The 12,604-nt window shown below is 40.6% G+C and overlaps 1 protein-coding gene across 26 annotated transcripts in view; it reads right to left on the bottom strand.

The window, feature by feature from the left end:
- LOC308179187 (uncharacterized protein) overlaps positions 1–12,604 on the bottom strand; it is a 198,516-nt gene that overhangs the window by 144,649 nt on the left and 41,263 nt on the right. For all 26 annotated transcript variants that reach the window (XR_013940210.1, XR_013940211.1, XR_013940212.1 and 23 more), the window contains 2 exons: positions 6,075–6,255; positions 5,695–5,805 (listed from right to left, as the gene is read on the bottom strand). The gene's annotated coding sequence lies outside the window, so the exon portion shown is untranslated. The remainder of the gene's footprint in view (positions 1–5,694; positions 5,806–6,074; positions 6,256–12,604) is intronic.

Raw genomic sequence — 12,604 nt, 5'->3', positions numbered from 1 at the left:
TTATAGTGGACACTCCGGTGACACCAGTCTGTAGGGGAATATGTTTCTATATTCATCATTAATGAATGGCAACTACCGCAGAGTGAAAGAACTTATACCTTATATATTTAAAATTCTGTTTATTGGGTGATTCTTCCCATGTAATTACCTTTTTTTGTTTTCAGAATTTCTTTTTATATGGAAAATTAAGATGCCCAACCTTGGAATCACTTACCACTGACAGGTAATACTCTCAAACAATATTTTAACACTATTGGATGCAAAACATGATAGCAAAAGAAGGAGCTCACACAAAGAAATTGAAGAACAAAGTGCCACAATTTCTGTGATACATGATAAAAAACCAAATGTTAAGTAGTACAGATCAATTGTTCAACTTGATTCACTTCAGAATTTCTAAAATGCAAAGAATAAAGAAGGCTACAAAAAGGGGAATCCTGGGCAAAGCAGATACGCTATGAAAGTAAAGTAGGAGCTCACTGCAGGATGTCTGGTGCTTGAAATTGGCCTTATCAGTGTAAAAGAGACTTGTTTTCAGAGCAGCATCTGAAAAGAAAAAGAAAATGGTAGTGTAATGCTACAGTCAGTCAATCAATTATGAATCTCTGGCAGAGGGGAAGTAAGTTGGACTTAAAGGAAGTAAACGGAGGCACAGAGAGGAAAGGAGTCTGAAGAGCTGTACCCCATGAAGGTTAGGGGACACTGGATGACTGAAGTCAGTGGGCATGAACCCTGGAGCATTTTGTAAGCCCTGGGTACAAACTGAGAGTCATCGAGCACTGTAGTAACGCATGCACAGATAGGACACTGCAAATAGTGTGCCAGGGCAGAGGCATGGGTAGGAAGGTAGGAATGGAAAGAATTTAGGAAGCTGGAGAAACAAGAAGGAATATAATGAGAAAGACGTTCTTCTGGCCATGTGAGAAAATGTCCATCGCTGTACAGGTATAGAAACTTACTGTTTGAGAAAATTTCTATGCTGGACTGATTTGTCGTGGCATCTACATTCTACAGGGCCTACAGCAGAGGAAGTGGTCAGCCTCACATTTACAAGCCAAAAAATAGGATGATTTTTGAAAGCAGATGTTGTAAAAAATACAGAGAGCTGGAACCAGTGAACAGAGAGGGAACTGGACAGTCGGATGCTGGACACTGGCAGCTTAACACATGGCTTCACAGAGTTAACGTTAGCATATATTTTTGCATGTGAGTGTATTTTAATGAAAAGTGTGAGTCTGTACTTCCCAAATCACTCCTGCATATGAAAGCCGTTAGCGAAGGCTTTCTCTGAAGCTGGCCCCTGCTCCAGTTTCCAGCCAGCCACTGAAATGATACACAAAAGTGTTTGCTCCACAAAAGAAGCCAAGTGAGAGCATTCCACATGTGCCATTAGACTCACTTTTTTGCATAGAAACACAACGAAAGAAAAAAGCCTGGGTTTTAAACTGGATACGTCTCAGGCAGAGAGGAACACTAGCACAGGGTTTAGGACACAGACAAATCTGCAGTGTACGATCCATGGGGAAAAATACAAGCAGCATACCTTATACAGGGAGAGGTTTATAAAATTCCCAGTGCCTATGCCACTCTTATAAATGCTCCTTCTTTTGTTCCTTCAGGGCTCCAAAGAATAATAAAAGAAAATACAAAGCGGAGGAGGCACCACTGAGCGAGTGCAACAGTGTTTTATTAATCCATGTGATTAATCCAGCATGCTGAGGAAGATTCTTTACAGAATCAAAACATTCATGTTTTTGATCCACATGGATTAAGGGAACACTGTGGCATTCGCTCAGTGGTGCCGCCTCTGCTTTGTGTTTTGGTTTTATTCTTTGGAGTCCAGCAGCAACAAAAGAGGGAGCATTTATATGAGTACAGCAGCATGGGGACTTGGATAACCTCCCCTCCCTTCCTGAAGGATGCTTCAGGAATGATTCTGAGCGCTACATCTCTTGTTTGTGTCCACAGCCTGCTCTTGAGAAACCAAACTACTATCAGATAATAGAGGGCTGTTTCTGCCAAATCCTGAACGACAGTCGTGCTGCTGAGCGGCTGTGCTATAAATCAGACATGTACCTGTGTAAAGTAAGCTGACAAAAACTAGAAACACTGGCTATATTCAAAATTTATGTTGGAGTGGAGGGAAAAAAAATCAATGTAATTCAGCAGATTTTTTTTTTTTGGCAGAGCAAAGGACTCAGACATTGTACATGGGACCTGACAAAAGCCTTTAAGTCTATGCGTAGGGTTAAAGCTAAACCCAGAGTAAACTGGCTTGCATTTAATTTTTTACATGCTTAAACGCTTTGCTGTACAGAGCCTGTATTTTCACTTATTCAAACTGACAGTGAGTGCAACAGCAAGCTTCCCTGTAACTAAAACTATTTAGAAGCTGGAGGACCAGCTTTCAGCCTAGCTGACAAAAAGATCAGATTCTGAGTTTGAGTGAGCTATTCCAATACATTTCGAGGAACACTTATTTGCTAAGCATCTAAGGAGAAGCATGCAAAAGTTAATAAACTGTCCAGTACTGTGGCACCTCATTTCCTATGCCAGTGTCTAAACTTCGCCTTGCCATGCTCAAAAGCCATCAGTAGTCTCTACCTCTATTTCTGAACTTTGCCTTCAGGCTTTCATCTACCCTCTTCATCCTCTTGTGATTTGCTTCTTTGCCACCTGTTGGACATGGCTTCTCCCTACTCCTGCTGTTTTCATCAGGGCATGCTTTTCTTTAGGCAGTTAGCCCACCTTTCTAAGTTTGGAATGAAGAAAAGAAACTTACGGTATCAAATAGAGAGATTAACTTTGCTGGCCCATGTTGAAAAGAGCAATTTTATTAATTCAGCACTAAATAGTAATGTGTAGATGTCAGGCACATGTGACTACAAGAAATGCTGTGCATATGGGTGACTTGCAGTGAAAGGGAGGAAGGCAATTCAGGGAGTTACCAGGTCTCAGCTGGTGAAGAGGACCAGTGACTGATCTGTACTGAAGCTCTGTAACTTCCTGCATTGCCTGTGTGGCTGTGAAGCACCTGGAGCCTCCGCTGTGTCTCACAGCTGTAACAGGAGACCACCTGAACATGTCGCCCGTACCCAGGCTTCCAGCCCCACACCACCACAGCTCTGCCTGGGCAGGCAGCCATGGGGAGGCTCAGAGGGATGTACGGGCGGTGGGAAAGGAGGGGGCTTTTCGGGTCCATGGAGCTTTCCAAGAATGTAGTTGACTGATCGTTCTCTAAGCATGGACTGGAGGGTTTTTTTTAGTTATAAACTTGTCAAATTCAAGGGCTCTAGCAAAGGCAAATCCTGGATAGAAGCATAAATCCTGCTAGAGATCTACTCAGTGCTCCCAGAGAACACCAGAGCTTCTCAAGGAAACAGTCTAAATCTTTCTGCATTAGCCAAGTGAAGTTGTTTTCCTTGACATTGCTCTCGGAATCAGCATCACTGTTGCTGCTTCAACTATTAAAAAGACTCTGCCTGAGGCATACAGCAAATATGGAAAAACTAAACCTGCACAGTGAAAATTTGGCAGTGTTCTTGATGCTTTAAATCACTGATAATAGCACACAACTTTAAGAGTAGGACATCATTGCCCATACTTTATAATTACACATAGAGATTAAAAATAGCAGCAGTAATATCCAATAATCAATATATCAATAAAATATTTTTCCTCTTATTCTGGGAACTAAAATGGATTTACTTTCTTACAGATGGAGTATTTGTTTAATGTAAAAAATTGAAAAACATCCAGAATACTCCAACTATTTCCTCAGTATTTTTATGCCCATGAATCAACTATAATTCATATCTGTTTATATCAGTCTTCTCTTTAAGTCAGACATTCAACTTGCAAACTATACTCATGCAGTCTGAGAACATTTAAATATATTATGAATTAATGCCACACAATCTTGCAACCTAACACAAACAGCACATTTGAACTTTGCTCCATATATTGATGGAAATTATATACCTAGGCACACTTGCTCTGTCACTTTTAAAAATACGTTTCAGAAAATTCTCCCATCTCTCAGTCCAGAAGACATAAGAACTCGAGATTATCTGATGGAGACAACAGACCTTCTAAAGGGAGAAATTCTCCCACCCCTAATTCTCAACGTATCTTTCCAAACACCTATTGCTAAGGATTTGAGGCAGTTCCTAAATTTGAGCTTCTTATCAAGACTCCCCATGATGAATCTCTGCCCTCTCTTTGCAATAATTTGAGATAAACTGTAGCCCTCATTCTATTGGGAGAAATTTCCAAAGTACTTGGCATTTGGCCTCACACCAATTCTCCTTTGAAGCTGGAGAGTATATAGAAAATGTCTTGCTCCCCACTGGGCAAACATTTGACCCTAGACTACTGGGAAGGAACAAACTGGACCTTCTGCTTTTCAGAGTAAGCTAAAAGGTTACACAGTCCCTCCTACTGAGTCCTAACAACTCCAGGCAATGTTCTTAAGTAGGTTCTGCATGCCGAGGTGTCGTCATGGCTCTTTCCAAGACGCGCAATATGGCATTCATAGAAATCAGTATGACATGTTTCTGGTGCACTTCCAGCCCATCTTGAAAAAAATAAAAATGGAATTTTGGTCAAAGTCATAAAGAAAAAAGAGAAACCATATTAAAATCTTTCTCACCTGCTGACTGCCATATGGAGAAAAGGCTAAAGCTCCAATATGCAAAAAATATTTTGAAGATGGATCAATAAATGTACAGTATTGTCAAGAAGTGGGAAGATGGAGGTAGAAAAGTATAAGGTGCTGAGGATGACATAGATGTTGGTACAGTTGTCCTGAGGAAACTAGGACAGCAGCCTTCCCTTTCTTAAGAACTCTTCAATCAAGATCAGACAGCTGTGCCCCAATTCTATCACCATCTACCAACAGGTGACCTATTCTGGACTATGCAGAAACTAAACTAGATAATTGAAACAGTTCTTCATAGCATGAAACAAATGTACGTTTACACAGATTACAACCATCATTTTTGAAAAAGGCAAGGGTAGCAAGAAAGTGATGCAATAAGCAACACATGATGCCTTCAGGCTGCTAATAATAAGCAAGAAAGAGGAATTCATTGCCATATGATGTTTTTTATCCATTCACAATTGTTGAAAATTTAAAAATTATTATAAAGAGGGCATGTGGTCTGACTCTGCTGAAGATCTATGTCACAAGATGATGCCAATACATGCAATACAAGAATAAGTTTATTGTACAAGTGTAGTGGTGTAGCGTAGTTATAAGAAATCTCCTCTCCACTCTGAGCCCTTTTAGACACTAAACAGAGAATGTTTTTGAGCACAGTATAGGTTTGTGTGCCCACACTACCAGCATACATCTGAACTTCTCTTTGGTGTTCAATTTTCTCTTCCAAAGCAGAGTCAGATAACAACAGACTCCACAGTCATAACACTGACAACTCCAACATCCTAAGTCTACCTGACCGAAAACACATATTTATTATCTAGATTTTTCAAATATATCCTTCTGAGAGGGAGAAGCGCCTGAGATTTAATTCCCATTTTGAGCTCTAAGGCCCTGGAGACTGGTGCTGAGACCAGGGGCACACAACATCCTCAGCGGTGACACGAGTCTGAGGCCAGACAGCTAAATTTCCTCTTCATTCTGTTTGCACTTTGTGAAGTGAAAAATAAGTGAGATTTAGCACATCTCTGTACCTTTTGTTTGAAACACCATCCTGCCATCCCAGAGCAACAGCACTGAAGTGGAAGTGCAGGAAGTATTTTCCAGCATAATCTGTTGTCTTCCAAGTGTATGCAAACGAATTTCTAAAGAGAAGGAAGAAATAGATATATTGTTTTGATACAGTTTAAAATTTAAACAGGTTTTTCCATTCATCTTTACTTCTTGGTTTCTCCCAATCATTTTCAAACAAATTACTTCACTTCTGGTATTTAAGGTGGGCTTTTTAAGGTTAAGCAGTAAAAGTTGGGCAGAAGAAAGGCCAGCAGACTCCCAGAAACTACACAGACATCAAATGGTACATTGTGATGACTAATGGAGAATCTGTTTTGGTTTATATAGGACTAATGTTTACCAGATGCATAGCAACTCTGCATTTGACTTCGCATGTCAGCCTTCCTGTTTCTGCCACAGCTCTCATTGACTCCTTCCCGTGCAGCTTCAGGTAAGTATCTGTAACTTCATCCTGTCCCCTGTGCACTCCAGCCTGGTCCTTCACCTGCCCTTGCATCCCTCAGTGCTGCTCATCTGACCAGCTGTCAATACAAACATCAACAATTAGAATTCCTTGCCTATGTTACACACAGCAGCTCTAAGGTACTTACCCTGGGCACTTAACCCAATCTCCTAGATAAGCCAGCAAACACTGTGAAAAGCCAAGGGAGGAGGTTTTGGCGGCAGAAGGGTTGAGGATCATGGGGTGTTAAAGGATGGAGCTAGCAAGAGACATCCCTCCACCAGTCCCTGAAGGGTGCGTGCAGCCAAGCCCAGGTCTACAAGCCAGGCTCAGGATGTGGTGTAACACAGCTCCTGAGCTCCTCAGCACCATTCACCACAGGCTCTAGTTCTCAGTATATAACATGTTCAAAACCATTTCCACTGTCTAGTTGCATAAGGATTCCCTATTCCTCTCTGGGTTCCCAAGTACTGCAATCCTGGCAAAGATGACAAAAGACAAGTGAGACAACAGAGTGAAAAGGAGCACAACAGTTGACTTAAGAACTTTTAATACTCTCAATTTTTTAATGAGCTATAAACTGCACCCATGGTTTCTAACACATTTGAGAGCCTTCCATGGGATCAGGAGTTTTACAAAGTAGAGGTTTATGCTCCTCCACAAGCAAAACCAATAAACAAAAGGCATTGTAAATGGTATCTGCCTAGTAAATAATGGAAGAGAGAAAAGAGCAAAGCTGAACAATCAAATGAAAAATAATTCCCATTTTGTGAGTAAGTACCTTTTGGGTTCACAGAATTGGTCCACAGAATTCATAGCTTCCCTATAGCCACCTCTAGCATCTGTTTTCCTTGTTTATACTCCACCCTACTGTGAATTAAAAAATTACAGCAGAGAGGCTTGGTGCAGGAAAAGGTAGCCTGAGAATTTATCACAAGGGATTGAACTCTGTTTTCATAATGCAAAGTGAAATGAGGGGGAAAAAATCAATGCAAAATGGAGATATGAGTCTTTCCTTTAAAATGTAATCTCAAAAAGTAAACCATTATTATTGGGGAACTATTTCTGAGACTTCTTAATTGTTTTATTCATTACAAATGTTTCCTTGAAGGCAAAAAATTATTTCCCCTAGTAGTGCATGGACCTGTACTTCAGCACATCTCAGTACTATGTTTCAGATGCATTCTTCATTAACCCTTACTATCACCCCAACAGGAGGACTGCACTCTGGCCAACCTAGTGATGTCCTGGCAGTGATCTGAGAGACTCCGCTGATGCTCACCTTTCCCACTAACAAACAGACATCATTTAACCATTGTCGTTAAGCATAGTTATTATGGCAACAACAAGTACTTTTCAAAAAGAAAATGACTACAAACATCTTTCAGATCTAACCGTTCGTCTAATTTCAGTTTATTTTTTTGCATAGTAGATGAGAAGACAAGGGCTATAGGACATGCAAGGTTAAGTGTGACTCATTGTAAAGAACATGCCCTTTTCAATAATACAGCTCTTTTGATTAACTAAAAGCAAGGCCTTATATATTATACACAATCCTCTTTTTAAACAAGGCAAACTCCCACACTACAAAGATACTAGAACAGTAAATATTGATTTTCTTGGCTGATGGTACACCTCATGCCACACAGCCCACTCAAGCATCTGCTTGTTACCACAAGCTATTCCCTTTGTCAAGGGATAAAGAAAAGTAGCATTATGTGCTATCGGTTGTGGATTGCAAATATTTAAAAGAAATAAATTTCTCAGAATGAAAGGTACCTTCTTTTGATTTAAAAAAAAAAAAAAAAAAAAAAACTATTTACTTTAGGCCTATGCCCACTCCTAGCACCTGTACTTTCCAATTGTTTGCTTGCCAAGAACACAAGAACACTGTGTTTTTTTGCTGGCTTTTTTCTTAAATAACTATTTATTATGCACAAAATATCTATTGAAGATGTGCAGTGTTTTACTAGAAAAGGAAGTTAGCCTGAAAATGCTGCAGAAAACTCCAACTACTGACAGAAGGTTTATACGTATTCCGGTACATTAGCAAGTGCTATGTATTTGCCATGAAACAAAAAGCATGTACTACAGAAAAGGTTGGGTTTAATTTTGATCTCTTGCTATCACTTAGATATTCTTACTCTTCTTGTTTTGTGGCAGATTTGAAGTTATATTTTGCTTAAAAAGAACCACAGCAGTAAATACAGATGCAGATTTGTAATTCTGTCAGCGTGGAGTACGAGACATCGGGTAGAATAAAATACCCTTTCCAGTGTACTATAGAGAATAAAAGTTATCAATGCAAATTAAAAGGTTATACTTAGTCTGGAGAAAGGGGCTTCCAATCTTCTAGCCACAAAAGAAAAGGAAAAAAAATACAGTGATTTCCCTAGCCATAAATACATCAAAAAATAATAATAATGTTACTGTGCTGAGTGTTCAGAAACAAGGAGCCAGCAAATACGAAAGCAAAGGAAAAGAGGCAAATCAAAATCTCAAATATATGACATAGAAACAGGCATTTGCCAAATGCATCTTTAAAAAGTCTTTCATACAAAGAGAGAGGCCAGAGAACAATGTGTCATTGCCTGCCTTAACTATAGCATAGGGCTTCCTTATGGGTCTTCTCTGCTTTATTAATTGGATGAAAGAATCATAATTCAATTACTTAACGATTTATTACAAAATACTTTGCCCACACAAGATTTTTCAGCATGTAAACACCATACTATTAGGCTATCTACTATTACAGGCCTAGCATTTCAGATTTCATTAGTAAATAAAGCCAGGTTTATTTGTAATAAAGTTAAGCCCTTCCAACCACTGACCATGGAAACCAGATTTTGAAATAATTCAGATTTGTGTTTCTGTTCTTTCTAATTAAGGGTAATATCGGGAAGGACAGACAGTGGGTAGCATTGTTCGAGCACCATGGATTTAAGCAAGAAAATCTGATTATCAGCTCATGTCAGAAGCCAAGCGATAATGCAGCTTAGCATTCGTTTGGGCTTTTTCTTTAGCCAAAAGATAATTACTGTTCGTTAAGTCTTACGTAAGTGTATCTAATATCTATGGTCCTAAAAATTATGAATAGTAAAAGCACACAATGGGCAAAGAAGAGTTATTGTATTTATTATTTACTTGGGCTGCTCCATCACGGTAATTTCATTAGCCAGGAAAGTTAAACTTAATGTCAAACTATAATTTCTTAAAGGCCAAAAAGTTAAACATCAACTCTCACACAACTGATACCAGCAGTTACATTTTTATGTGGACACAAAAGCCTTATTAAAGCGATGTCCAGCCCGTCCTGTGGTCTCTCCTCAAACAAAACAGGCACTGAAGCCAGCCGCGTCCTCCTTCCTGGCCACACACACTGGCTGTGGCACAGCTCTGCCGACCGAGCATCTGCAGGGCATGAAAAGCCCTCAGCTCCCACTCAAGTCATCCTAGTGAGCATTTTCAGTGGGAGCCCACTGAAGAAATGGCAAGGAGCTGAATTCATACTTAAAATCTTCCTTCAATTAACTGGGAGGCACCACGGAAAGGCAATGCCTCAGGGTGGCGAAGGCACTGCAGGGAGGAAGTGGGAAGGGAGGTCGCAGCCTGGCCCCACAGCAGCTGTGTGCAGCTTGGGTCTATCTGACAGAAACCTCAGGAAACTAAAGCAGCAGGGTGCGTATTTAGCTGCCTAGGTAAGGAGGCTCAGCTTCCTAAAATCCCTGTAATATAAACCAAAAGAGATACATCTCTGGAAGAGGATTCAGAGCAGGGACCTGGCTCACGTGCTTGAATCAGCCCACTGAAACAACTGTCTCTGCCCCTGCCTGTATTAAGCACTTCAAGAGATGAGTCTCTTATCCAAGTGATGTGCAGAAATGTAGAGAGTGGGAATACCTCCCAACAGGTAACAGCAGCTGCCCCCTCCCCAACAACCTTCTGCTGAGCCCCAAAATTACCCTCTGCTGATCATGGCTTGGGCACAAGGCCTGGGAGCCTCAGAGGCGCTCTCTTCTCCTCAGCAACAGCAGGGCCCTGCCTACCCACCGGGAAATAACAAAGGAGAGCGCACACATTCCCCAAAAAAACCTGGGGCTGAGCAGTGAATGCAGCAGGGCCGAGGAAGGAGACAGGAACAGGAGGCGCTTCTGGTCCTCTTCCCAATGCCCTGCTGACAGTAACAAGCAATGCTGTTACTGTGCTCTCCTGCAGAGGTTTGGGAGAGCTCCCTGAGACCTCAGGAGGTGCAGAAAACACATATTTGCCAGCCCCACACACCAGCCACCTGTTGAGCCAAGGAGTGGATCCATCCGTTGGGCAAAGTCAGTACTGACCACCTGTATTTATCCCCAAACCCATTCTTTAGCTCAAATACAGACTTTAAAGGAGTTGGCATTTGCACAGTCACCTCTGCATGCAAATTTTGTACATGCTTTATAACAGCTGAAAGGGTTGGTAGGTATGATATACACTAGAGATGAAAAGTGACCCAACTGTAGTTGTGGAGCAAAGCTACCTGGCAAAACCACTTGATATCCACATTAACAAGGAAAAATCCTTCACACTTAAAAAAATAAAAAAACCACTAATGAAATACAGCAAGTCCACATTGTTATATTTAATGTCTTTTACTTCTGACATGGGCAGATGTTGGGAAGAAGGTCTCTGCACTGCAGCCCTATCTCAAATAATACTACAGTCTCATCCTTAGGGGACTTGTACTGACCTCATTGGAAGTAAAAGAGGCTGATTGCTGACCAGAATAACATCTTGCTCAGCTTGCGTAACATGCTAAGAAAGATGAGTCTCCAAGACAAATGATAATAGACAACACAGGGTCTCTGAACTGGCTCTGCCCAGGGCATGATTCAGCATAAACTGTCACAGCTGCTTGAAGTGGCAAATCAGTTCACTGGCAATTTCAGTTCACCCTTGGGAAAAAAAATAAATAAATAAATTTGGCTAATGAAAGCAAAGCACAAGTAAGATGGAAAATTTATATTCAAGTAGCAAGTCAAGCATGCTAAGAACTTACTTGAACAAGATCATCAATGAGAAATAAAAGAAAAAAGCTTATGTGTCCCAGCAGGTGCAATAATTCTAGCTGCCCTGTTAATGACATGTATCAGCAATTAGGAGACAAATAAATAGAGGAAAAGAAATATTAAGGTTGCCCATAAAGTAAGTCACTTCAAAACACACACAATTTTCATGAATAATTGAATACTGTGCAAAGAAAACAAAATTAGCAGGCAAAGAGAAACACAGGTGTAATCATGAAACATCATCTTCTGTTTACTTTTTATGTGTACACTTTATGACTGACAGGGATCGTTTACAATGACTTTCATCATAAGGTAGGGCATAGATTTGGCACCTTTAAAGCAAATCATAATGGCAACAGCACAATTGTTAATGCAAAAATCATTTTGCCTCTCAGAAGAGCTGTTGCTGGCTTTGTAACTATAGGTTTTGTTTCATACAGAAGACAGTTCTTCAGAAACAGAGAAGTGAAGCACCACAGAACTGTCAGAATATTATCTGGATAGGGATAAAGAGAGAGGGAGAGAGATTAAGTACCAGAGTAGCAATAGGACTAGGAGATGTGGCTTAATTGCCCCTTCTCTGGAGGTACCTACCTCTCCTCCATCAGCAAACAGGAAAATCTCTCCTCTAAGCAGTCAGACTGTGGCGTTGACACAATATTCACTCAGGCTGAGCCAGACTGTTGAAACTGCCCTTACACAGCTCTTTTTTTTTTTACTTCAGTACAATGTGTTAGAGCAAAAAAACTAAATATAGATCTCCTGAATCATCTCATAAGACTTCAGCCTGTCTGCCAGATCCAAAGAAGAAATAGTCAGGTGTGCTTCATGACTGTTCAAAGAAAGTTCAGTGCTAGCATTGCTGCACTGCAGAAGTATTTCAAACAATCTCCTGTCATCTGCTAGACCTCCATCTGAAAACTGCTGCTTCATTGCTTGAGAGTTAAAAATTATAAAAAAATAAAATCTTTTTAACTCAAATAAAATTTATTTTAAAGGTTGTATTAAACTATATTAATTAAAACTTGTTAGCCAAATAATAATAATTATGAGAAGAAAAACTGCGATGACCATAGACACCACTGCTATTGGTATAGATCAGCCCATGGAAGCTTTCAAGGACCTCTCAACCATTACCTGGAGGTCAGTGTTCTTATTCTAAGAGATGGTTGGACAGAATGTCACAGTACTCCTTGGTCATGAAGCTCCCGGCTTCTCCCATACATCACCCCATAAAGCTCCAGAGATGCGGTTCTTTCCCTGTGGTGTTTTGCTCATCCCCTCGGAGGTAAAGGGCACAGTCAGGCAAGGCAGGCAGGGCCACTGGGGCCACGCTGTCCCTCATTGCCCTGGTAGCCACCTTCTGGCAATGGCACCATC

This window comes from Anser brachyrhynchus (assembly GCF_964034855.1).
Source record: "Anser brachyrhynchus genome assembly, chromosome: 1".
Classification (NCBI taxonomy): domain Eukaryota; kingdom Metazoa; phylum Chordata; class Aves; order Anseriformes; family Anatidae; genus Anser; species Anser brachyrhynchus.
This window is presented reverse-complemented; position numbering and strand designations above follow the sequence as displayed.